This window comes from Panthera uncia (assembly GCF_023721935.1).
Source record: "Panthera uncia isolate 11264 chromosome A3 unlocalized genomic scaffold, Puncia_PCG_1.0 HiC_scaffold_11, whole genome shotgun sequence".
Classification (NCBI taxonomy): domain Eukaryota; kingdom Metazoa; phylum Chordata; class Mammalia; order Carnivora; family Felidae; genus Panthera; species Panthera uncia.
This window is the reverse complement of record NW_026057578.1, coordinates 59,025,496-59,049,771: the sequence shown is the minus strand read 5'-3', so window position 1 is coordinate 59,049,771 and position 24,276 is coordinate 59,025,496. Positions and strand designations below refer to the sequence as shown.

Genomic DNA, 24,276 nt, shown 5'->3' with positions numbered 1-24,276 from the left:
GAGAGTGAGACAGGGAGAGGGAGAATCCCAAGCAGGCTTTACACTGTCTGCCCAGAGCCTGACGTGGGGCTTGATCTCACAAACCATGAGATCATGACCTGAGCCTAAATTGAGTTGGACACTTAAGCTACTGAGCCACCCAGGTGTCCAAGTATGTAATATAATCTTTAAATGGCAATCAGAAATAAGATTTTCTACTGGGCATAAACAATATGCAAAAGAATATTATCAATCTTCAACACTGTACCTGAACAGCTAGTAACTTCTACTCAAGAGCTAAAATTCAAAATGGCAATTAAGTTACTAAAACACTTTATGACACTAACAACCAATGGATACGTTATCAACACCTCCACCTAACAAAAATCTCACCTCATAGGTTTAGATTTTCTCTGACTTAACACTAATAACAACCTAAGTCTAAAATTACAAATTCAAAAATACCAAAAATGAGTATTTTCACAGCCAAAATTGCTGAGCTTATAAATACCAAAAAGCACGTAGTTATAAACTTAACTACAGTTTATGTTAGTATGAGACTCAAAAGAACATTGAGCCAGGTTTTAAATACAATTATATTGATAAAAGAATGTTTTAATTTTCAATAGAGAGCAATCTTTCAGGGATCCTGGGTGGTTCAGTCAGTTAAGCATCCAACTCAGGTTGTGATCTCGTGGTTGGTGAGTTTGGACCCTGGAGCCTACATCCTGCTTCGGATTCTGGGGTCTCCCTGTCTCTCTTCCCCTCCCTGGCTCACACTCTGGCGCTCTCTCTCAAAAATAAATAAACATTAAAAAAAATTTTTTTTAAAAAGAAAGCAATCTTTCTACATATGTAAATATATTCAAATACAACCTGTTACAATTTTTTAGTAATGGAGATCACTGGGCTACTGGCTACTACTACAGAGATATGTTCTAGTTTCAATGGTCACAAATTAGACAAATGTCTGTTCTCACTTCTTCAGCTATTATTGTATAATACAAATTCTGGCTGCCTTTGTCCCTGATTCATAGGACGGAGACTCTAAATCCTTGGAATTTCACAACTGATAGAGAGAAGTGTGTTTGTTATCCTTGTTGGGCCCCTAGGACATCTTTTATTATGAACATATAACTCCCAGTGGGCCTCTAGTTTCAGGAATAGGGTTGGCCATACTTAAAAGGCCAGTCAAGTGATTAAAGGATTGGGGTTTTGAGGCATATGATATCAGCCTAACATCCTGGAAGAGGAGGGGGCTGGAGACTGATTCACCATATGGCCAATTCAATCAATCATGCCTACGTAATAAAACTCCAATAAACTCTGGACATGGAGGCTTGGTTGAGTCTCCCTGGTTGGTAATCACATGTCAATGCGGCAAGAGGATAACATGTCCTGAAGAAATGGAAGCTTCATATCTGGGACCCTTGTAGACCTCTCTCTAGGTTGTGTCTTCATTTGTCTTGCCTTGATTTGTATCCTTAATAATAAAACTGTAATTTTAAGTACAGCACTTTCCTAAGTTCTAAGTCATTCCAGCAAATTATCAAATTTGAAGGGGTAGTAGGAACTCCCAAATTTGTAGCCAGTTGGTCACAAATACAAGTGGCCTGGAAGCCCTGGAGCTTGCAAATGGTATTTGAAGTGAGGAAAATCCAATGGACAATGCCCTTAACCTATGATGTCTACCCTAACTCTGGTGGTTAGTGCCAGAATCACACAGCTATACAACGGGACATACCATCTCACTTCTCTCTTTTAGGAACTGAATGAGAAAAAGCCAAGTGAAAGCACTTTTTAAGGCATAAAGCATTACAAAAAATAAAGGACATTTTTGGTTATGCTCTTAAACATACTAAAGAACAAACTGTTAGGGGAGCCTAACTGGTTCAGTCAGTTGAGTATCCTGACTCTTGATCTCAGCTTGGGTCTTGCTCTCAGGATTGGGAGTTCAAGCCCCACATTGGGCTTCATGCTGGTCGTAAGGCCTACTTAAGAAGAAGAAACTGTTAAAAAAAGTTTTTCTTAATTCAGGATTGTCCAATTTAATTTTTTTAAATACTTAAAATAATAGAACTTATTATAAGAAAAAATTCAGAACTCTGATGAAAAGCATTTAAAAGAGAATCATAATTTCAAACACATAATTAAGACTAATGCCTAAATGATAAAAATGTATTAAGTCCGTTTTTAGTAATCTCTAGTGTAGAAATGATGGGAGTTTAGAAAATGTAAGATTCAAGCTATTATTTTCTGACTAAATCTCCAAAAGCTCATTTTAGCCTTGGTTATGATCAGGAATGACTGAAGCCAATAAGCAACATTTTGGTTACTCAGACACTGGATTCAAGTAAAAATTATTCACATCACAATCAATTTTATTGCCTACCTCTAACCTTTCATTCAAGCATAAAGCCCCGAGACCAGAATGGTCTTTAAAATATTACTCAAGCTATCCTACAGGTATAGGCACCTACCTACTGGCATGAGAAAGCATACTTCTCTTTTTTTAATCAAAAAAAATTTTTTTTAATGTTTGTTTTATTTTTGAGAGAAAGTGCAAGCAGGGAAGGGGTGGGGGGGAGAAAGAAAGAGAGAGAGAGAGAGGGAGGGAAGGAGACAGAATCTGAAGCAGGCTCCAGCCTCTAAGCCATCAGCACAGAGCCCAATGTGGGGCTGGAACTCCTGAACCGTGAGATCATGACCTGAGCCAAAACCAAGAGTCAGACGCTTAACCGACTAAGCCACCCAGGTGCCCTGAGAAAGCATACTTTCTATCACACTATAGACTACAAGTATTTTTTCTATTACTTCAAAGCCAATGATAAAAAAACAAAACCTCAAGGTATTAAATCACAAATTTATCACAACATATTGTTCAATTCTCTATTCTCTTGAACATAAGATATTAAGCATACATTGGTCTCAAATACATTGGTCTAAACACACTGGGTGATTAAGGGAGGGCAGTTAAGAATAATTTAAAAAATGGCCTTCTAGTAAAAACAACAGCAAAACAAAACCCCTAAGTTCTAGTACTATTTCTTCCTTTTTAAACATTTTTTAAAAGTTTATTTACTTGAGAGAGAGAGCACGTGTGTGCACAAGTGTCAGAGAGGCAGAGGGGGGGGGGAGAGAAAACCCCAAGGGGCTCGATTTCACAACCATTAGATCACGATCTGAGCAGACACCAAGAGTCGAACGCTTAACCGACTAAGCCAGCCAGGCACTCCTCTAGTACTATTTCTTCTCTTAATTGAATGACTCTTTGGGTCTCATTTTCTTCCAGAAGAATATAAGGAAAATGCAAGCTGCAAGGTTCATTCTAGCACCGGCATTCTGAATCTACTTAAGTTCTACTTAAGTGTTGAGAAGTCAACAAACTCATAATTTAGATATTCTTCAAATTTTAAAGTCTTTTTTTAAAATTTATGTTTTTTAAATTTATTTTTGAGAGAGAGAGAGACAGTGCAAGCAGGGGAGGGACAGAGAGGGAGACACAGAATCCGAAGACAAGCTCCAGGCTGAGCTAGCTGTCAGCACAGAGCCCAATGCAGGGCCTGAACCCACGAACTGTGAGATCATGACCTGAGCCGAAGGCAGACACTTAACCGACTGAGTCACCCAGGCACCCTTCAAATTTTAAAGTCTTGCAAGTATGTCAAAAATACTTAAAAGTTTATCATGGTGTAAAAACATTCTACCAATGTGTCCCTACCTTTTTTTTTTTTTTTTTTAGGTTTCAAGGCATTTTAATTGACTGAATGATACCCTCTTTACTTATTAAAAACAAAGATGGTGAAAATTTGCTCCATAATCAGCAGAAACTGATCTTTAATTTTTATTAAGTATTTACTTGCTACCTGAAATTTTAGCCTTAAGCAAATTTAAAGGTACAATGTTTTCTTAAACCTGATGCCTCGCATCTATCAAGCAAAACTTTTTCAAACTATTTACATAGGTGACCTTCCATGATGGACATGCTTTGACTTATTTGTAGCTCTGTAATAAGATGAGAAAAAAAATAATTTTGCCTATCATCAACCTATTAAAACGTTTCTCACTTACAGAACATTTAGGCATTTAAGTGTAATAGTTAAATCGAAAACAAAAAACAAAACTTAGCCACAAACAATGAAACTACTTGTAGTTATAGGAACACCACACACAAATAACATGGTAAAATATGATGGCAAATTTCCAAGTAGAAACCATGAGGTTTTTTTGGTGTTGTTTTTAGTTTGAGAGAGAGAGTAAGCACAGGTGGGAACCTTAAGCAGGCTCTATGCCCAGCACAAAACCTGATGCAGCGCTTGATCCCGTGACCCTGGAATCATGACCTGAGCTGAATTAAAGAGTCAGACACTCAACTGACTGAGCCACCCAGGCACCCCCAGAAGCCATATTTTTATGTGCCTCAGAGAAAAGTAGTTATGACCTTGAGTTATGGACTCAGGTAGTAGACTGAAATCCTGAAATCCTTTCATAACTGTGTGACTGGCCCAAGGAACATTATCTAAATCTGTTTCTTTATAACTGTGCTACCTCAGAGTGGTTGTGAATACTGAATGAGGCAATGCACTCAGCAAAGAGCCTGACACATAGTAAATGTTCAATAAGTTAGCAATTATTATTAAATTTTGGAACAAATGTTACACAGAGAAGCAGTATTTTGAATTTTTTTCCTAAGTTTAAGGCCCACTGATAGGATCCTATTTGTTAAAGTTCAGAGTAAGAAAGAAGTATGTTCCTACAAAGAAGCACCTTAATAAAGATACGTGGACTGAGTAAAAATAACTGGTATCAAGCAAGTGCAGTTACTACAGGCAGAATCTTAGTTTCTAAGAACTCAAGTTGCATTAGCTCAAATCATCTATTATTACAAAGTTACTGTTTGTTAATTCTTTCCTCTCCATTTCTGTAAAATATTAAAGGAAAAACAAAATCCCACTATGAAAAGATGAACAGAAAGGGGAAAAAAAGATAAGAAGTAGAGTTGGGTCACTATAAGCTCTTGTCAAGAGCCAAACACAATGGGGGAGGGGAGGATCCGTAACAAAAAATAACAGAAATTGAATGCCAAAGATGATAAACACCCCTCTTTCCCAAATACTACAGGACTCATCCTTCAACTTGATCTTCCAGGATTTTCCGTCTTGAGCCTCCAGCAAGTCCTTTCATCACCACAGTCCCATCTCCAGCAGAACTTCAAAAGGAAATATGTAAAAGCTACTCTGGTGGGCAGCTGCTGAGATAATCTCTCCTAGCATCTTCCACAGATCACAGAATGAAAAAGCTGACTTACACATTACAACCAATACTGGTCACCATCCTCAGCAGTTTATTTTTTAATCCATTCTAGACATTCACAAGATGTATTTATTTTAAAAATAAGTTTACAGGGGCACTTTGGTTGGCTCAGTTACGCGTCCAACTCCTGGTTTCAGCTAAGCTCATGATCTCAGTTTCATGAGTTCGAGCCCCATGTCAGGCTCTGTGGATTCTTCTTTCTCCCTCTCTCTTCCCTCTCTTACTTATGCTCTCTCAAATATATAAACTTAAAAAATAAAAAAAAAATAAAAAGGAGTTCCATTAATACAACTTTGGTAGCCAAAAATACCAGCAAAAGTCATAAATACAAAATTAAATGATTGCACGTTTGTCTCATGCAAAAACAAAATGCTAAGTGAATGTTCCAAGCTAACATCAAATACTGTTCCTATAAACTATAAAATAATCTTGTTCTAAGTACTTGACATATGTTAACTCAATTATTACTCAGCATAATCCTATAAGGTATATACAGTCTCCATCTCACAGATGAACAAACTGAGGCATCAAAGGATATTAACTTGCCCAAGACTACAGAATCAGTAAATGATAGGAGACAACATTCTGTCCCAAGCTGTCTGACTCCAGAGCCATGTTTAAATTAAGTATACCATTCATTCAACAAGTTCTTTTGAGCACCTACTATGTGCCAGGCACATTTCTGAGCACTGGGAACAGAGCTGTGAGAACAGTAAGACAAGGTCCCTGCCCTCTAGTGGGGGAGAGGCATTGGAGCAAACTGATAAATAAGTCAACAGTGTGACTTTCACCAAATAAATGCTATGAATAAAAAGCAAAATGAAAGAATCAAAAAGTGGTAGAAAGATCGGGGCTGGCTTGTATTTTAGGGATCAGGGAAGGCCTCTCTGAGGTGATGACATTTGATGAGCAAACAGAAGATGTAAAGGCAAGATAACCACCAGAAGCAAGGCGTGGCCCAACTAAGAGAACACCAAGTTTAACACTGGTAAGGTAGTAACAGTTTGGTTAGTTCAAGAAATGACAAAAGGACCAGGGAACTGGGGCACGGTGATGAAGAGTCGAGTCGTGGCAGCTGACAAGTCATGTAATGCCCTAAGGGTAAACAGGAAGCTTTCTCAGAGGATTTTGAGCCCAAGGATGACAACAGGACTTATGTCTTTAAAAAGACCATGGATTCTTAGGCGGGGATCAGTCAGGAAGAAAAACAAAACAGGGATACCAGGGAGGGCACTGTTAAAACAGTCTAAGGAAGAAATGAACTCATAGTGGATTTAGTACTGTTTGTAAGTAGATGAGACACTAAAGGAAGAGCACACAACCCCAATCGTTCCCAAAAAGGACTGTTTAAAATACGAGGGGCACCTGAGTGGCTAAGTGGGTTAAGGTTCCGACTTCGGCTCAGGTCACGATCTCACGTTGCGGTTCGTGGGTATGAGCCCCATGTTGGACTCTACACTGACAGCTCAGAGCCTGGAGTCTGCTTTGGATTCTCTCTCTCCCTCTCTTCTCTCTCTCTGTCTCGCTCTCACTCTCTCTGTCCCTCCTCCACTCACACTGTCTCTCTCTCTCAAAATAAACACCTACTTATAAAGAAATAAATAATAAATAAAATATGCTTCCTCCCTTCATCCTTCATTCCTAACAACTTAGAAGATTCCTTTTTAATATCCAAGTTAATGCTTCAGTTGATGCTATATATAAAAGAAAAAAAGGTTAATACATATTTCCTTCAATTAGAAGTACTGTTTAATGTAGTCTATTATGGATAATATGCCACATACACTTGTACATTCTTGAGAAGCAGAAAGAGATTTACTACTCTTTAGCTAAGGGTTGGTTCATTTATTCAGAGACAAGAAGTACCTATCCCCTCCTCTGATCAGTTCTCCTCTCATGCTTTGTTTCCAGCATTTCCTGGCTCATTCTAGATGGTGAATTGCAATAAAGAAGTATACCAAAGCAAGCAAGTATGTATGTATTTATTGAGCAGCACTGTATACCAGGTACTCACTAGATGCCTTACATTGAAAGACTCATTTAATCCTCAGCTACCTACGGTAAGAAATAACACGAGGAAATTCTATACGAGGGGAAAAAATCAGATAAGAGTAACTTAAACTGTCCAAAGTCACAGAGCTAATAAGCCAGAATTTACATCTACATCTAACTCTAAAGTTCTTATCTTTCCACCACAACAACTGCCAAAGAAAGGACTATCAGATGTATCATATGTAGTCTTCCCAATTTATTATTAATGACTAGCTTGTTGCTGGTGAGGACAGGGTTTCTCTCTCTCATGGAGAACTGAGTTTTGAAGTTGGGGTGGGGAAGATGGAGTCGTCCTACTTATTCAAATATTATTTTGAAAAATTATTTTCCACTTGAGGTATCATAAACATTAACCCTAAAAGAGTGATTCCTACGTTTTGGGGGGAGGGGGAAATCTTAAATATGTATTGTTTACAATAAAATGTGAGTAAAATTCTGACAAAAGACGAGTTTGGTACACACTGAAAGAGAAAAAGAGAATATGGATAAAAAGATAATCACAACACATGTAGAATCTGAGTGGCAAATAAACAGCCTAAGAATTGAATGGAGATCTTCCTAGACCTGAAAAAAATTCCTGGAAAAGGAACTTTAGGTGAACCTCCCAGAGTCCACCACAGGAAACAGGGAGGGAACCACTTGCTAGCAGCACTTGCACCGTCTAAGACAAGGCTATGTGGGAAAGGAGAGATGGGAAGTCTGGAAAGCAGGTCGACCGTACCCCCCACAGGATGGACTGCGGTGTACTGCTCCACAGCAAGAACCAAGGCTGTGGTGTGCCCAACCCTAACGAAGAAACGGCTAATTCCCCAAGACTAAAGTGCAGAGGCCACAGAGACCAGGCAGACACACGGAATGGAGAACTGTTACATAAAAGTCCTTAGAAGTTAGTTACAGGTCCTTTTATGGGATGTGGTAGTCCACATTATTTTCACCGAAATGATACCATTTCTACTCTATACGTGACCTAAGAAGGCGTGAGAAACAGAAATAGTAAACTTAGACCATCCGCAAGTATTTTGTTTTAAACAAGGAGTGGTATATTAAGGTATTTCCTCACAGAGTGTTTAGGTAGGAAGAGCCGTTAAATATATAAGGAAAAGCCCTTTCGGTCCACACAGGGACTTAATCATTTTAACAGTGAGTGGAAGTGTGAAAAAGGGCACTTGTTAAGGACAGTTGGGGAAAGGTGCCCTGCGTATTAAGGAAACAGGGAACAAGGAAAACTAAGTGAATAAAAATTGTCTTCAGACAGCCCAACACCTATTTCGGGCCCCAATGCGGGGGAGGGGTGTCTGATATAGGGGTCACGGGAGGTGGGGGAGGGGATGGCCTGCGACGGGGAACACAAGCGTCCGGCCCCAGCAGACATCCTGCGATGCCTGAAGAGCCGACGACCAAACGCGCGCATGAATGAATGGCGCGGGGATGAATGGCCGGCCCAGGCGCCGACGCAGGAAGGAGTTTGCGGCGCGGTGTGAGCGGGGCCGGGGGTGGCGTCCGTCGGTGGGACGCAGGCAGAACCGAGAGAAGGGCCGCCGTGCGAGACTCTTTGGCGCGGCGCGTCTGTGGGGCGGCCGTTTGCGGGAGGCAGGGTCGGCGGCCGCCGGCCGGCCGCGCCATGGCGGAGGGGGAAGGGGAGGTCACGCGTTACATAACCCGGCAGCTGCCGCGCTTGGGGACGCCGCGGGCCGCCCAGGCCGCGACAGGACGGCCTGCGGTGCCCGGGCTGGCGCGCCCTCCCCGGCCCCGCCTCAGGCTGTCCGCGTTCGGGCGGGTCTGCGGCGCCTCCGGGCGACGCGTGTCCGGTCCCACCCCTCCCCCACCCCCGCCGCCGGCCCGGGGGTCGCTCACCTTCCGCGTTGCCCCGGACCACCATGCCCGGGCACCGCTGCCTGCTCGGCCTCGAGGGCTCCGGTGCCCCTACCGCCGCCGCACAGTACCCTTGCAGGGGGCCGGGGGGAAGGGTCGCGGGAAGGAGTCACACCGCCGCGCCACGGCCCACGCTAGCCCCACGCTCACGGCGGCCGGCCCTGCGCGCGCTCCGCGGCTGCTCCCGCCCCTCCCCGACTCCCGCGGGCGCGCGCGCCGCAACTCCGCCCCGCCCCTCCCCCTCCACTGCTTGCGCGCTCCCTGGCTCCGCCCCCTCCGCTCTCCTCCTGCGCTGGCCTGCGGGGCGCGCTAGGCTGGCAAGCGACCGTCCCCGCCCCGGCTCGCATTCATCCCTGAGCGGCGCACGCGCCTGGCCCGCGCCCTGTCCCGGGCGACCCGGAACCGCGGGCGCAGCGCCTCGGAGCTCCGCGGTTGCCTGCCTGGCCACGCCCCGCCCTCCCGCCACCGCCCGCAGGGGGCAGCGCCTCTGCGGCACGTGACCGTCTTGCTAGCGGGGGCGGAGAGGCGTGCGGCGCGGGCCCGCCTTCCGCCGCGCGCAGCCTGCCCTACACCCCACAAGCTGCGGGTCTCCTACTCGGGTCGTCACGCCTGGGTCGCCTCGCCCGAGGAGGCGCTGCTCTCGCTTCAGCGAGTGCCCACCACCGCCCCGGTCCCGCGATGGACTTCCCACTCTGGGAGGAGACAAGTGCGGGGACTGACCATGCTTAAAATCCTGGCACTGTCTGAAGACGCGAGAAACACACGGTCCCCCTCCACAAGCAATTGATTTACAGTGACATCTAGCGGAGAAAGGGACACACACGAACTGACACTTTCCTATGTCAGGGAGCAACCGAGAATCATGGCCCACGTAGGGGGAATGAACACTGCGCCACGGGGTTTAAGTGATTCAGCGCCAGCTCCCACAGAGACGCAAACACTATTTCTTGTCCCATGAGTTCCCGCCCAGGATTGCACCTGGATATTTGTAAACCAACGGCGGTATCCCATCCCACGTGCAGCGCTGGGGTTATACGCGAAAGCAATTTTCTACTAATGTTAAAAAAAAAAAAATTCGTACATTTTGTATGCTTAAATACAATTTTAATTGAGGGCCTTCCGGCAAAAGACAATTGTTCCATAAGGACCATTTTCCCACCCCCTTTTGGCTGTGTCGCTTTGCCAAGAGATCCCACATTGCTATTATAATAGGCTTTATTGTTGGAATGAACAAACATGAAGCGAACCTCTGTGCAAAGGCTCAACACTTTTTTTCCTTATTCCCTCACCTCAGATAATTCGAAGAGTTTGCATGTACTTAGGAAACAGCACTCTTTTGAAGACTGATTTTGCAGAGCTGAGACTTGTTTACTGGTAGTTCAGAGGATATTCGAATGACTTGTTTCTTTTATTCAAGCCTTTTTGGGTTTTGCCATTTTATAGACTTGTAGATGCACTTCAACTTCGGTATTCTTGTCTCTGACCCAGCAAAAGCAGGGTGCATGTTTTTCTGAGACGTCATAATTTAATACATTGGCGTAATTTCAGAGGGCTCACAATTAGCTGCTCACTGCAACTAAGGGTATCCTCATCTGCTGAGATCCCACATAAAAACAATGGTAAGACCTTATTAATTTTTTTTAAATGTGTATCTCTAAATGGCAGCATTCTGTTAACAAGAAATGACAAAACTCGATTTTCAAATTGGAAAATAACCTGGAAACTCTACAGGAAATGTACCATTTATTTCAATTGCAATTTTCTCTATTAAAAGATTTTTTTTTTTTGTATTTTCTCAAGAAAGAAACACAAACATGGAGCAGCTAACTGACCTTGGCAACACCTCTATAGAATATAGTAAGATAGTATGACTGCATTTTAGTGCTATTAGAAAGCCTCTGATAAGGAAGAAAAAAAATACCATTCCTCTTTAGATAAAAAAGGACAAAAAGATGAAGAGTACATGAATAAAATGTATACAAACTCTAAAATCCTTCATACAACCTTTCCAGGGTTTTTTTTTTTTTTTTTTTGCCCATTCTAGAATATTCTGTTATGCTATCCCATAATATATTACACAATGTCTGAAGAGCCTTTTATTTCAATTTTGTCCAGTCACCTACATTCATTCTTCCATTTACTTCCATTGATTCTCATGGGGACTGTCTTTCCCAGTCTAAGGGGAGCTGGTTTGACCTTTGGGTAGTGCAACTGAGAGAGCCACTCTGGACTCCCACACTTGAGAGATGCTTTGGGACACTCTGCCTTATTCCTCTTTTCTGAGCTTCATTAAAATTTATTTTTGAGATTTCTATCATTACTGACATCTCAAGGGGCCTATAGAAGTGCAGGCCCTTGTAGGCACAGCCCTGGGAAAGGATGTAGCTCTGTTACCCTTTAACCTCTTTATTTGGCAGTCAACTTTCCTTGAAAACATCCACATCTAGTCTCTCAAATACTAAAAGCAGAAAATAAGAACATGAAACCATTAAAAAACAGAGATCTGTACTCAAGTCCCTTGGGTGATCTACTCACACTGCAACTCCTGTGATTTACTCATGGGAAAGACGAACATGCTGATCATTGTAAGGCATTCAACACATTATGCTGAAAGATGAAATAATAACAAGGAAGAATGGGCATAAACCCACAGAAACTTAGAAAGGAAGTTGGAGTCAGAATTGGATTACTGAGACTTAATTCTTCTAAACACATTATCTGTTTTTACAGAGTAAAAAAAGACCATGGACAGGTATATATATCTATAATTAAAAAACATAGTTCACAAAATTCAGGATGATTTAACAATTAGTTGTGATAAGCATTCTGAATGCCAGTTACACTTGGGTCACCAGGGAACAAATGCATTTCCTGCTCTCAAAAAGTTTCCAATATAGGAAGGGAGGAGACAAATCAATAAACAGGCACCTGCAGTACAGGTTCAGAGCTGCTACCCAAGAGTGTTCTATGGGAACATAAAAAGGATGTCAGCAAGGCTTCCTAGAGAGGGTGACATCTCATTAAAAACTGAGATACTGGTCAATTTGGCTAGGGAAATGCCACTCCCCACAGAGGAAGCAACATGTGCAAAGGCAGAAGGGAGGGAGAACCAGGAACATTCCAGAAACTGCATAGTGCAAAGCACAGAAGGACATTGGTGGGGAGTATGCTGAAAAAAGGTTGGAGAGGCAAGTAGGGGTCAGATCATGAAAGGCCCCTTAGAGTATACGAATGTGTTTTGACTGTATTCTGAGGGCAATGAATCATTGAAGGGTTTTAATGAATAAAGTGACTTTCTAGTCACTCTGGCTCTGCATGGTAAGTAGGGATGGAGGCCGTCAGGAAGGCTTGTGTTAGTCTAGGTGCCCAGAGGCAGGCACAGAGGAGGGAGTGGTTTGGATCTGACAATGGTAGAGGTTTTGCAAAGCAAGTATAATGCATGGAGAAAAGGGCAAAGAAATTGAAGATGTATTCAAGGGAGGGATTATACTGATTGATCATGGAACTGAGTCTCAGTAATTTTGTTTCACAGCATTCCTAGGCCAAAAGAAATACTTAATAGTTTATGAAGGAAGTAGGGCCAAACAACTTAATAAGCATTTGTGACATAACAACTTAATAGGCATTTGAAAAAATAATACACATAAAGTGAAAGCAAAAATAATATTTGAATTTCATTTTTAAATAACCATCATTACTTCCCAATGGGAACTATGTGCCCATTGGGCAATGTAAAACTTCTCAAACTATGCGATTAGGTTGGATACTGCCAACCTCATCTCCCATTCCACATTGGCAAAAACCTTTCACACATATTGCTTCATATTGCATTATAACAAGAGGTACATTCTGTCCCATTACCACTGATACTAAGTTAAATCCTTGGCTAGGTGGTGACAGCCAGATCGCTCCTTTGCAAAACCATGTTTTCCCCTGTGCACACGGTGGAGCAGTACTTTTTATCAAGTGAATATTCTTTTTAACAATCTTTTCACTTAGCGGTTTCACCATTCATGGATGATCTGGACTGAATCAATTGTTTTATTAGGTTGCAAAGAAGTGATTTTCTAATTTCATAATTTCTCCCACATTGAATAGCTGACATTTTGTCAACTGGGGATAAACTCTCATTTCTCCTTGAAAAGGAGGGCAAATGCTTAATTCCTTCCCTTTCATTACCAATGTTCATAGAAAAGTATTATCTAAGAGTTACCTCCAGTGTTGGTAAATGAGCCTTTTCTTTCTCTGTTTTTCCTTCTTTTTCTTGAAAAATTGAAAGGACTCATAAATATTTATTTATTTATTGTAATCTTGCAGTTGATTATATTCATTCTTTTTGATGTGTAAATTGTTCCAAATTTGGCCAGTCATAACCCCTTCAAGTTGGTGCCTATGTCCTGTAACCCACCCCAGTAGTTGTTTAAAGTAGTTTTTGTTTGTTTTTGTTTGTTCGTTTAATGTTTATTTTCGAGAGAGAGAGAGAGAGAGAGAGATAAAGAGATAGAGCACAAGCTGGGGAGGAGCAGAGAGAGAAGGAAACATAGAATCCAAAGCATGCTCCAGGCTCTGAACTGTCAGCACAGAGCCCAACGCGGGGCTCAAACTCACAACCTATGAGATCATGACCTGAGCCGAAGTCAGATGCTTAACTGACTGAGCCACCCAGGTGCCCCTTCTGTTTGTTTTTGTTGTTTTGTTTTGTTTGTTTTTAATGTTTATTTTTAAGAGAGAGAAAGAGAGAGACAGGGTGCGAGTGGGGGAGGGGGAGGGGGAGACGGAGACACAGAATCTGAAGTAGGCTCCAGGCTCTGATCTGGCAGCACAGGGCCTGATGTGGGGATCGAACCCACGAACCGCGAAATCATGACCTGAGCTAAAGTTGGACACTCAACCGACCGAGCCACCTAGGCGCCCCTGTTTTATTAATCTAATAAGGCTACCACTATTAGTCTTCTCTTTCAGTTTTCTTACCTATTCTTGTTTGCTAATTTTTCCATTTTAGAATCAACTTGTATAGTTCTCTGGGGAGAGGGAACTTTATATTTTTATTGGCACTTCATTAAACATATGTATAAACAGGGATAATTTTTGATGCTGAATTATCTTATCCAAGGACATGGGACATCTTTCCATTTCTTCATTGCCAAATTAGAGTCTTTCAGAAGCTTCCCAAAATTTGGTTATATAAGTTTATGCACATTTGTGTCTCTTTTTATGAATTTTATCTATGTGTTTTTGTTGCTGTAGTAAATAGTCTTCTTATTTATTGTCTTTTTAAACTGGCTATTGTTTAAATGAAGTCTATTGATTTTTTTATAGGTTAATTTTATATTCTACTGTATTAAAATGTCTGTTGTTTGAATTGGTATTTTTCATTGATTTTCTTTTATTTTTCAAATATTCTATCATATCATCTGCATACAGATAACATTTTAATTCTTATTTTACTATTTTTACTTCTTTAATCATTTTTCTCTTATTTGATTGCTTTAGTTAATACCTCCAATATATCATAGCTGAAATAGTGGGAAACTGTTCCTAATTTTATTTATTTAATTTATTTATTTTTAACATGAAATTTATTGTCACATTGGTTTCCATACAACACCCAGTGCTCATCCCAACTGGTGCGCTCCTCAATGCCCATCACCCACTTTCTCCTCCCTCCCACCCACCCATCAACCCTCAGTTTATTCTCAGTTTTTAATTTAATTTTTTTATTTTTAATTTTTTTTAATACTTATTTTTGAGAGAGAGAGACAGAGTGTGAGCCGGGGAGGGACAGAGAGAGAGGGAGACACAGAATCTGAAGCAGACGCCAGGCTCTGAGCTGCCAGCACAGAGTCCGACGCAGGGCTTGAACTCTCGAACTGTTAGATCATGACTTGAGTCGAAGTTGGACACTCAACCGATTGAGCTACCCAGGTGCCCCCTCAGTTTTTAATTTTAATGGGAGTGGGTCCAATGTTTCACATTAAGTGAGATGGTAGTTTTAAGGCTAAGATATATATCAAGTATGATCCTGATTATAAAAAGGAATCCACATTTGACCTGTAAAGATATTAGAGGTCATCACTCCCATCAGTGATCACGACAATAATCAGTGACTTTTTTTTTAGATGTATCAGAGAACTGAGGGGGCGCCTGGGTGGCTCAGTCGGTTGGGCGTCCGACTTCAGCTCAGGTCATGATCTCACGGTCCCTGAGTTTGAGCCCCGCATCAGGCTCTGTGCTGACAGCTCAGAGCCTGGAGCCTGTTTCAGATTCTGTGTCTCCCTCTCTCTCTCTGACCTTCCCCCATTCATGCTCTGTCTCTCTCTCTCTGTCTCAAAAATGAATAAACGTTAAAAAATTTTTTTAATAAAAAAATAATAAAAAAGGGAACTGAGGTCACATGACAAACCACCACCCCAAAATCTAGAGACAAGTATATCCAGATATATATATCCAGATATATATGCTATATATATCTATATATAGCATAGATCTGTTTACCCAGAGCAGAAGTTATTGGATGCCATAAGACAGTAGGAACACTTGCAAGGAAATTTGGATGAATTGCTAGAGTTTGCTTGGACTAGTGTAAGAGTGAGGAATTTGGGATCCGCAGCCATAGATTTTAATTCAGCTAGATCAAGAATCACTTTAAATATGAATGGTCTAAACACACCAGTTAAAAGACAGAAGTTTTCAGGTTGGATTTAAAACAAAACAAGACTAGATACTGTGTACAATAAAACCCACTTTAAATATAAAGACTCAGATAGCTTAAAAGTAATGGGATAGAGAAAGATATACCTTGCTGGCACTAACCAAAGAAAGTTGGAATAGCTATCTTAATTTCAACCCAAAAGACTTCCAAATGTGGAATATTATCAGGAATAAAGAAGGGCAATTACATAATGATAAAAGGGTTAATTCTCCGAGAAGGTATAATAATCCTTATTGTATATGTACCTAACAACAAAATGTCAAAATACATGAAACAAAAGCTGATGGAACTGAAAAGAGAAATAGACAAATCCACAATTATAGTTGAAGACTTCAGCACCTTTCTGTCAGTAATTCATAAATCAAGCAGGCAGGAGCCAGTAAGGATATAGATGACCTAAAAAGACTATCAAACAACTTGATCTAATAAACATTTATAGGATAATCCATCCAACCAGAGCAGAGTGTACATTCTTAACTGCACATGAAACATTCACCAAGATAGACTGCATTCTTGGCCATGAAATATACCTTAACAAATTCAGAAGAATAGAAATCATACAAAGTATGTTCTCAGACCATGACATTAAAATTGAAATCAGTAACAGAAAGATAGTTAGGAAAATCTTTAGAGATTAAACAATACTATTCTAAATATTTAGAGATTAAACAACACTATTCTAAATAACACAAGGATCAAAGAAGTCTCAAGAGACATGTAAAAATATTTTGAACTAAATGAAAATGAAAATACAACTTTCCAAAACGTGTGGGATATAGTGAAAGCAGTGCTTAGAGAGAAGTTCTTAGTATTATAGGTGATATAGATATAGATATAGATATAGATATAGATATAGATAGATATATCAATAATCAATAATTTTCTACCTTAGGAAACTTGAGAAATAAGAACAAACTAAATCAGCAGAAGAAAGGATATAATAAAATTAGAGCAGATATCAGTGAAAATGAAAACAGGGGAACAAGAAAATCAATGAAAACAAAATTTGGTTCTTTTGAAAAGATCCATAAAATTGACAAGCCTGTAGCCAGGGTAACCAAGAAAAAGGAGAGAAGACATAAATGACCAGTATCAGGAATGATATTGGTAATGATTTAATTCCCCATGGGCATCAAAAATAAAATAAGGTAATACAATGAACATTTTTGATAGCTTAGATCAAATGGACCAATTGTTTGAAAGACACAACCTACCAAACTCACTCAGAGTATATAGTCTTTTCAAGATCTAATCCTATATCTATTTAAAAAATTGAATTAAAAGTCTTCCCAACAAAGAAAACGCCAGGCCAAGATGATTTCACTGTTGAATTCTACCAAATGTTCAAAGAAAAAAAATCAATTCTACCTGGTATCTTTCAAAAAATGAAAAAAGAGACATTTTCCAACTTGTTCTATTATCAAAACCAGTTAAAGATGGAACAGCTAAGAAAAACTAGCCTCTCATTAACTCAGATGCAGAAATCCTTAACAAAATATTAGCAAATTGAATTCAGCAATATATAAAAAGGATGATACATTACAATCAAATGGGGTTTACCCTAAGAATGCAAAACTGGTTCAATACTCATAAATCACTCAATGTAATTAATCATTTTAAAGGAATACGAAAACCTGTATGGTTATAGCAATAGTTGCTGAAAAACCATTCAACAAAAAATTTCAAATTAGAAATAGAAAAGTTTTTTAGCCTAATGAAGTGTATACATAAAAAACCTACAGCTTATATAATACTTAGTGATGAGAGACTGAATGCTTTCCTCTAAGCATAGGAACAAAGCAAGTATATTCTTTTACATCTCAGTTACTCAACATCATACTGGAAGTCCTAGCCAATGCAATATGACAAGAAAAGGAAATAAAATTATGCAAATTGAAAGGAGGAAATGAAACCGTCTTTATTTGCAGCTGACGTAATTGTGTATGTAGAAAACCTGAAAGAGAATCTCTTGGGACAAATAAGGGAGTATATCAAGGTCACAGAATACAAGGTCAATATACAAAAGTCATTTGCTTTTATATATACCAGCAAAGCATAATTGGAATTTGAAATGAAAATAAGAAGAAATCAATAGTCATCAATGGGGGCACCTGGCTGACTCAGTTGGTGGAGCATGTGACTCTTGATCTTGGGGGCATGAGTTCTAGCCTCATGCTGAGTGTAGACATTACTTAAAAGACTAGTCATCAGTGGCATTTGTTTTAAAATGTTTATTTATTTATTTTGATAAAGAGAAAGAGAGAGTGAGAGAGAGCACACAACCTGGGGAGAGGCAGAGAGACAGGGAGAGAGAATTCCCAAGCAGTCTCAATGCTGTCAGCACAGAGACTGGTGTGGGTCTCAATCTCACAAACTGTGAGATCATGACCTGAGCTGAAATCAAGAGTTGGATGTTTGACTGAGCCACCCAGGTACTCCTAGTCATCAATGGCATTTTAAATGTAACAATAATAGCTAATTATTATCAATGTAGCATGTATGTTGAAATCACCCTGTCTCAATTCAAATGGACAATTTAATCTTTGCTGTTTTTAATTTAGCAAGAGAAGAAAGTTGGGAATTTCCCTGTCAAACAAATGAGTTATACATATATAATTCATATTTTACATTTATATTCTCTCCTTCAATTTTTAGTGGCATAAATAACGGTTTCCTAACTTCTTTGATTATTTTTAAACTTAATATTACTTTTATCCAAAGCTTATAACTTCTCCCTGCCCCTAAATTTCTGATTTCCAAGCCAATACTGTCAATTTTTGTAGCAATTTATGCCGACATTTACCTTCATGTTTCCAATGGCATGTTTATGTTGCTAGTACTCGCTCTTTCAATTTTAGATATTGTCTACTGACTTCTTACCATGAAATATGTGTATTTGGCTGTCTTAAGTGAAAATTTATGTGCAACACACACACACACACACACACATTTTCCACCCCATATATTCTCATTTTAGGTATGTCACAAAAGTTGGTTATGCCAGTGCTTAGTGTTTACATTATCATGACTATTTAAATTAACATTCGGAGGTGACTTATATAGTTTATATGACCATAATTTTTTTAATAATCAGATAAACTATCAGTTTTCATTTTTTCTTGGAGTCATGACACCATAATTTAGAGGTCATTTCTTGTTCCAATGAGGGCTGGTGGCTCTCTAGTTCTGCAGCACAATTGTTTTCCTGAGAGTTCTTTTTGACTTTTGAGAATTTTCTTCTTCTATATCCATCTTGATTCCATTTCTTCTTTCTTGAGTCTCTTGTTTTGATCTAGCATATCCTCTAACAGCTTCCTGAGAAACAGTGCAAGAGAGGTTACTTTTTCTCTATTCTACTCTCATATTTGATAGATAATGGCAATGTTTTAAAGTTGTAAATTATTTCCCTAAGAAATTTCAAGGTGCTGTTCAACCATGTTGTGGCTTCTACCACTGAAAATCTGATGCCATTCTGATTTCTAGACCTGTGATCTCACTTTTTTTTTTCTCTAGATCTTCCATTTATTTCTGGTGTCCTAGAAATTCACAGTTATATGCTGTAGTGTGGCACTTCTGTTCATTATGTTGCGTACTTCATGGACTCTTTCCATTTAGAAGCTCATGTTCATCTATTTTAATTTTTGTCTTATACTATTTCTTTGATAATTTCTTTCTTTCCTTTACCTCAAAGAACTTAAAAAAAAACCTAAGCTTAAAGTTAGTAGAAGGAAAGAAATAACAGAGATCAGAATAGAAATAAAAGGAATAGAGACCTGGGGCGCCTGGGTGGCGCAGTCGGTTAAGCGTCCGACTTCAGCCAGGTCACGATCTCGCGGTCTGTGAGTTCGAGCCCCGCGTCAGGCTCTGGGCTGATGGCTCAGAGCCTGGAGCCTGTTTCCGATTCTGTGTCTCCCTCTCTCTCTCCCCTCCCCCGTTCATGCTCTGTCTCTCTCTGTCCCAAAAATAAATAAACGTTGAAAAAAAAAAATTAAAAAAAAAAAAAAAAGGAATAGAGACCAGAAAAATGATACAAATGATACAAAAATGATACAAAAACCAAGAGTTGATTTTTTTACCATTTAATTTAATTTATTTTTTTAATTTACATCAAAGTTAGTTAGCATATATTGCAACAATGATTTCAGGAGTATATTTCTTAATGCCCCTTACCCATTTAGCCCATCCCCCGTCCTCCAACCCCTCCAGTAACCCTCTGTTTGTTCTCCATATTTAAGTCTCTTATGTTTTGTCCCCCTCCCTGTTTTTAATATTATTTTTGCTTCCCTTACCTTATGTTCATCTGTTTTTTGTCTTAAAGTCCTCATATGAGTGAAGTCATATGATTTTTGTCTCTCTCTGACTAATTTCACTTAGGATAATACCCTCTGGTTCCATCCAGGTAGTTGCAAATGGCAAGATTTCATTCTTTTTGATCGCTGAGTAATACTCCGTTGTATATATATATATACCACCTCTTCTTTATCCATTCATCCATCGATGGACATTTGGGCTCTTTCCATACTTTGGTTATCGTTGATAGCGCTGCTATAAACATTGGGGTGCATGTGCCCCTTCGAAACAGCATCCCTGTATCCCTTGGCTAAATACCTAGTAGTGCAATTGCTGGGTTGTGGTGCAGTTCTATTTTTAATTTTTTGAGGAACCTCTGTACTGTTTTCCAGAGTGGCTGCACCAGTTTGCATTCCCACTAGCAGTGTAAAAGAGATGCTCTCTCTCTGCATCCTCACCAATATGTGTTGTTGCCTGAGTTGTTAATGTTAGCCACTCTAAGAGGTATGAGGTGTTATCTCATTGTGGTTTTGATTTGTATTTCCTTGATGATGAGTGACATTGAGCATTTTTCATGTGTTGGTTGGCCATCTGGATGTCTTCTTTGGAGAAGTGTCTATTCGTGTCTTTTGCCCATTTCTTCACTGGATTGTTTTTTGGGTGTTGAATTTGATAAGTTCTTTATAGATTTTGGATACTAACCCTTTATCTGATATGTCGTTTGCAAATATCTTCTCCTGTTCTGTCAGTTGCCTTTTAGTTTTGATGATTGTTTCCTTCACCATGCGGAAGCTTTTTATTTTGATGAGTCTCAATAGTTCATTTTTGCTTTTGTATCTCTTGCCTCTGGAGACATGTGGAGTAAGAAGTTGCCACTGCCAAGGACAAAGAGGTTTTTGCCTGCTATCTCCTCTAGAATTTTGGATGGCTTCCTGTCTCACATTTAGGTCTTTCATCCATTTTGAGTTTATTTTTGTGTATGGTGTAAAAAAGTGGCCCAGGTTCATTTTTCTGCATGCCGCTGCCCAGTTTTCCAAGCACCATTTGCTGAAGAGACTGTCTTTATTCCATTGGATATTCTTTCCTGCTTTGTCAAAGATTAGTCCGCCATATGTTTGTGGGTCCATTTCTGGGTTTTCTATTCTGTTCCTCCATTGATCGGAATGTTTTGTGCCAAAGAGTTGGTTTTTTAAAAGATAAACAAAATTGATACACCTTTAGCTGGACTAAGGGAAAAAATGAAGGTTCAAAATAATAAAATCAGAAGTGAAAGAATAGGAAACATTACAACTGATACCAGAGAAATACAAAGGATTATAAGAGACTACTATTAACAGTTATATACCAACAAATCAGATAACCTAAAAGAAATGGGCAAATTCCTAGAAACATACAACCTATCAAGACTGGATCATGAAGAAATAGAAAATATGAACAAACCAATAATGAGTAAGGAGAATGAATCAGTAATCAAAAACATCCCAAGAAAAAGAAGCCTGCTGCATTTACTGATGAATTCTGTGAAACAAAAAAGAATTAATACCAATCCTTCTCAAACACTTCCAAAGAACTGAAGAGAAGGGAACACTTCCAAATTAATTTTAGGAGGCTAGCGTTACCTGATACCAAAGTCAGACAAGGGCCCATAAGAAAAGAAAATTACAGGCCAATACAGCTGATGAATATAGATCTAAGAAAGTAGATCTTAATTGTTCCACCACACACACACACAAATGCAAACTATGTGAGGTGATGGATGCATTAATTAAATTGATTGGGATAACTATTTTACAAGTATACATATATCAAATCATCACGTTGTTTACTTTAAATATATACAATTTCATTTGTCAATTATACCTCAATAAAGCTGGAAAATATTGTCTCCTCTGTTTTCTGTCCATTTGTTCTACCTTCTGGGAGTTTATTCAACTTTATCTTCTAAATCTCAACTAACTTTAAAACTTCATATATTATATTTTATATTTCTAAGAGCTCCTTTTTGTACCATTAAGTTTGCTTATTTGTGTAAAATATCATTTTGGGAGGCATGTGGGTGGCTCAGTCGGTTGAGCATCTGACTCTTGATTTCGGCTCGGGTCACGATCCCAGGGTCATGGGATCAAGCTCCATTTTAAGCTCTGCACTGAGCATGGAGCCTGCTTAAGATTTTCTCTCTCTCTGTCTCTCTCTTTCTCTCCCTCCCTCTACCCCACTCCCCTGCTTGTGCTCTCTCTCTTGCTCTCCAAAAAGCAATATTTTTTTAAATAACATTTTTGTTCTTATTGTAGAGATCTTCTTTTACCTCTCTATGGATATTAATGATATTAATTATTTCAAAATTTTTCTGCTCCTTATATCTCCTTATATCACTTTATATCTTCTCTTCACTGCTTGGTTTGGTTCTTATCTTTCACATTAGACACTGTATTAATCTGTTCAAGCTTTCATAAAAGATACCACTTTTAGACTGGGTGGCTTTCAACAGAAATTTATTTTCTCAATTTCTGGAGGCTGGAAGTCCAAGATCCAGGTGCCAAAAGGGTTGGTTTCTGGTAAGGCCTCTCTCCTTGGCTTGCAGACAGCCACCTTCTTGCTATGTCCTCACACAGCCTTTTTCCTGGGTATGTGTGTTCCTGGTTTCTCCTCCTCTACTTATAAGGATACTAATTCTCTACCTCTATGGCTTCATGTAACCTTAATTACGCCCCTAAAGGCCCTATCTCCAAATATAGTCACATTGTGGGTTGGGGCTTCAACTTATAAATTTGGGGGGAAGGGAGACAAAAATTTTAGTCCATAACAGACACGTCCATAACAGATAATGATGACTATCAGTTCATATGTAAGCAGAAAGCCTTAAAATAACTAAATGGCATAGAAGGACCTGTTGAATGATGGGTTTCCTTACCAGATAATCAGAGGGTCAGCTATCTGCTTCATTGGGGACCCTGACATATCAGTGACTATTGGTCTTTAGGAAGAATGGTTTATTTTGTGCACAAGAAGGTCCTTGGTCCTGTTAAGGGAGATTAAGCCTGGCTGAAAATCTCTGTACTATGGAGAAGGTAGGGTAGAAGTGTGGGTGGGCAGGAACTTGGGAGTCTCAACCTCTAAAGTGTACACTTTCACTTAGTCCCCTGTTTTTATCAAGATATCCCTTCTTCAGCTTGCTCTGCATTCTTGAAACCAGAGCTTCTCAGATCAGCCTTTCCAGGAGCAAACTTCTACTGTTATGCTGTGGTCAGGGAACAGGTGTCATCTGGGTACACAGTCTCGGAAGCTCACTAAAGGGTTTAACTGCTTTTTTATAGATTCATTAGAACTCCATTTTGGGTACTGGAGAGCTGCAGCAGTCAACAACCTGGCGAATTTCCTGTCCTGGTGGTGCTTATTTCCTAGTGGGTAAAAGTAATCAATAAACAAATAAAAAGCTATGTGAGTAAACCATCAGTTTACAGTCATTTTTGTGAGATTTGGAAAGGGACAGAGAAAATAATGTGTGCTCAACCCAAAGTTCAATAGAAAGTCTCTTTATTTGTTTACCATCAGGTAGTGGGAAGTACTGTGGTGGAAAGTAAAATGGGGAAGAAGGCCAGACTGGGGAAGGGTGGGTGTATTTAGAGAGGTGGTAAGGACAGCCTGCTTTGGTAAAGATTCTCTTTTGAGTAGAAGCCAGAAGGAAGTGAGGAAAGAAACCATGAAGGTGTTTTGGAGAAGGGGATTCCATATTCAAAGGACAGTGAGATCAGAGGCCCTGGGTTGGGAATATACTTCAGTATTTAAGGACAGTGAAGCTTAATCAGAGCCACAAAGAGGGGAATGGTTGGAGATGAAGTCAGGGGGTGGCAGGAAGCCAATCATGTTGGGCCCTGGACCTACATGCTGAGTGTGATGAGCCACTGAAAGGTTTTGACCAGAAACGTGAGGTATGAGCTGAGTTACTTTTAGAAGAATTCCTGTGGCTTCCATGTGAGGAAGATTAGAGGAAAATCAGAGATTTTAGGGGTGGGAGCAGGAATCAGGAATTCTGTTTTAGTCATGTTAGGTTTGAGATA

General features: G+C 39.8%; 1 protein-coding gene across 3 annotated transcripts in view; it reads right to left on the bottom strand.

The window, feature by feature from the left end:
* The window catches only part of LOC125936211 (DNA repair protein REV1-like), a 53,015-nt gene extending 43,585 nt beyond the window's left edge, over nt 1–9,430 (bottom strand). For 2 of the 3 annotated variants that reach the window (XM_049650194.1, XM_049650193.1), the window contains exon 1: nt 9,199–9,427. The gene's annotated coding sequence lies outside the window, so the exon portion shown is untranslated. Of the gene's footprint in view, nt 1–9,198 lie in introns of all 3 variants that reach the window. The other variant, XM_049650199.1, reaches the window with a different exon arrangement.
* Between the last annotated feature and the right edge of the window lie 14,846 nt (nt 9,431–24,276).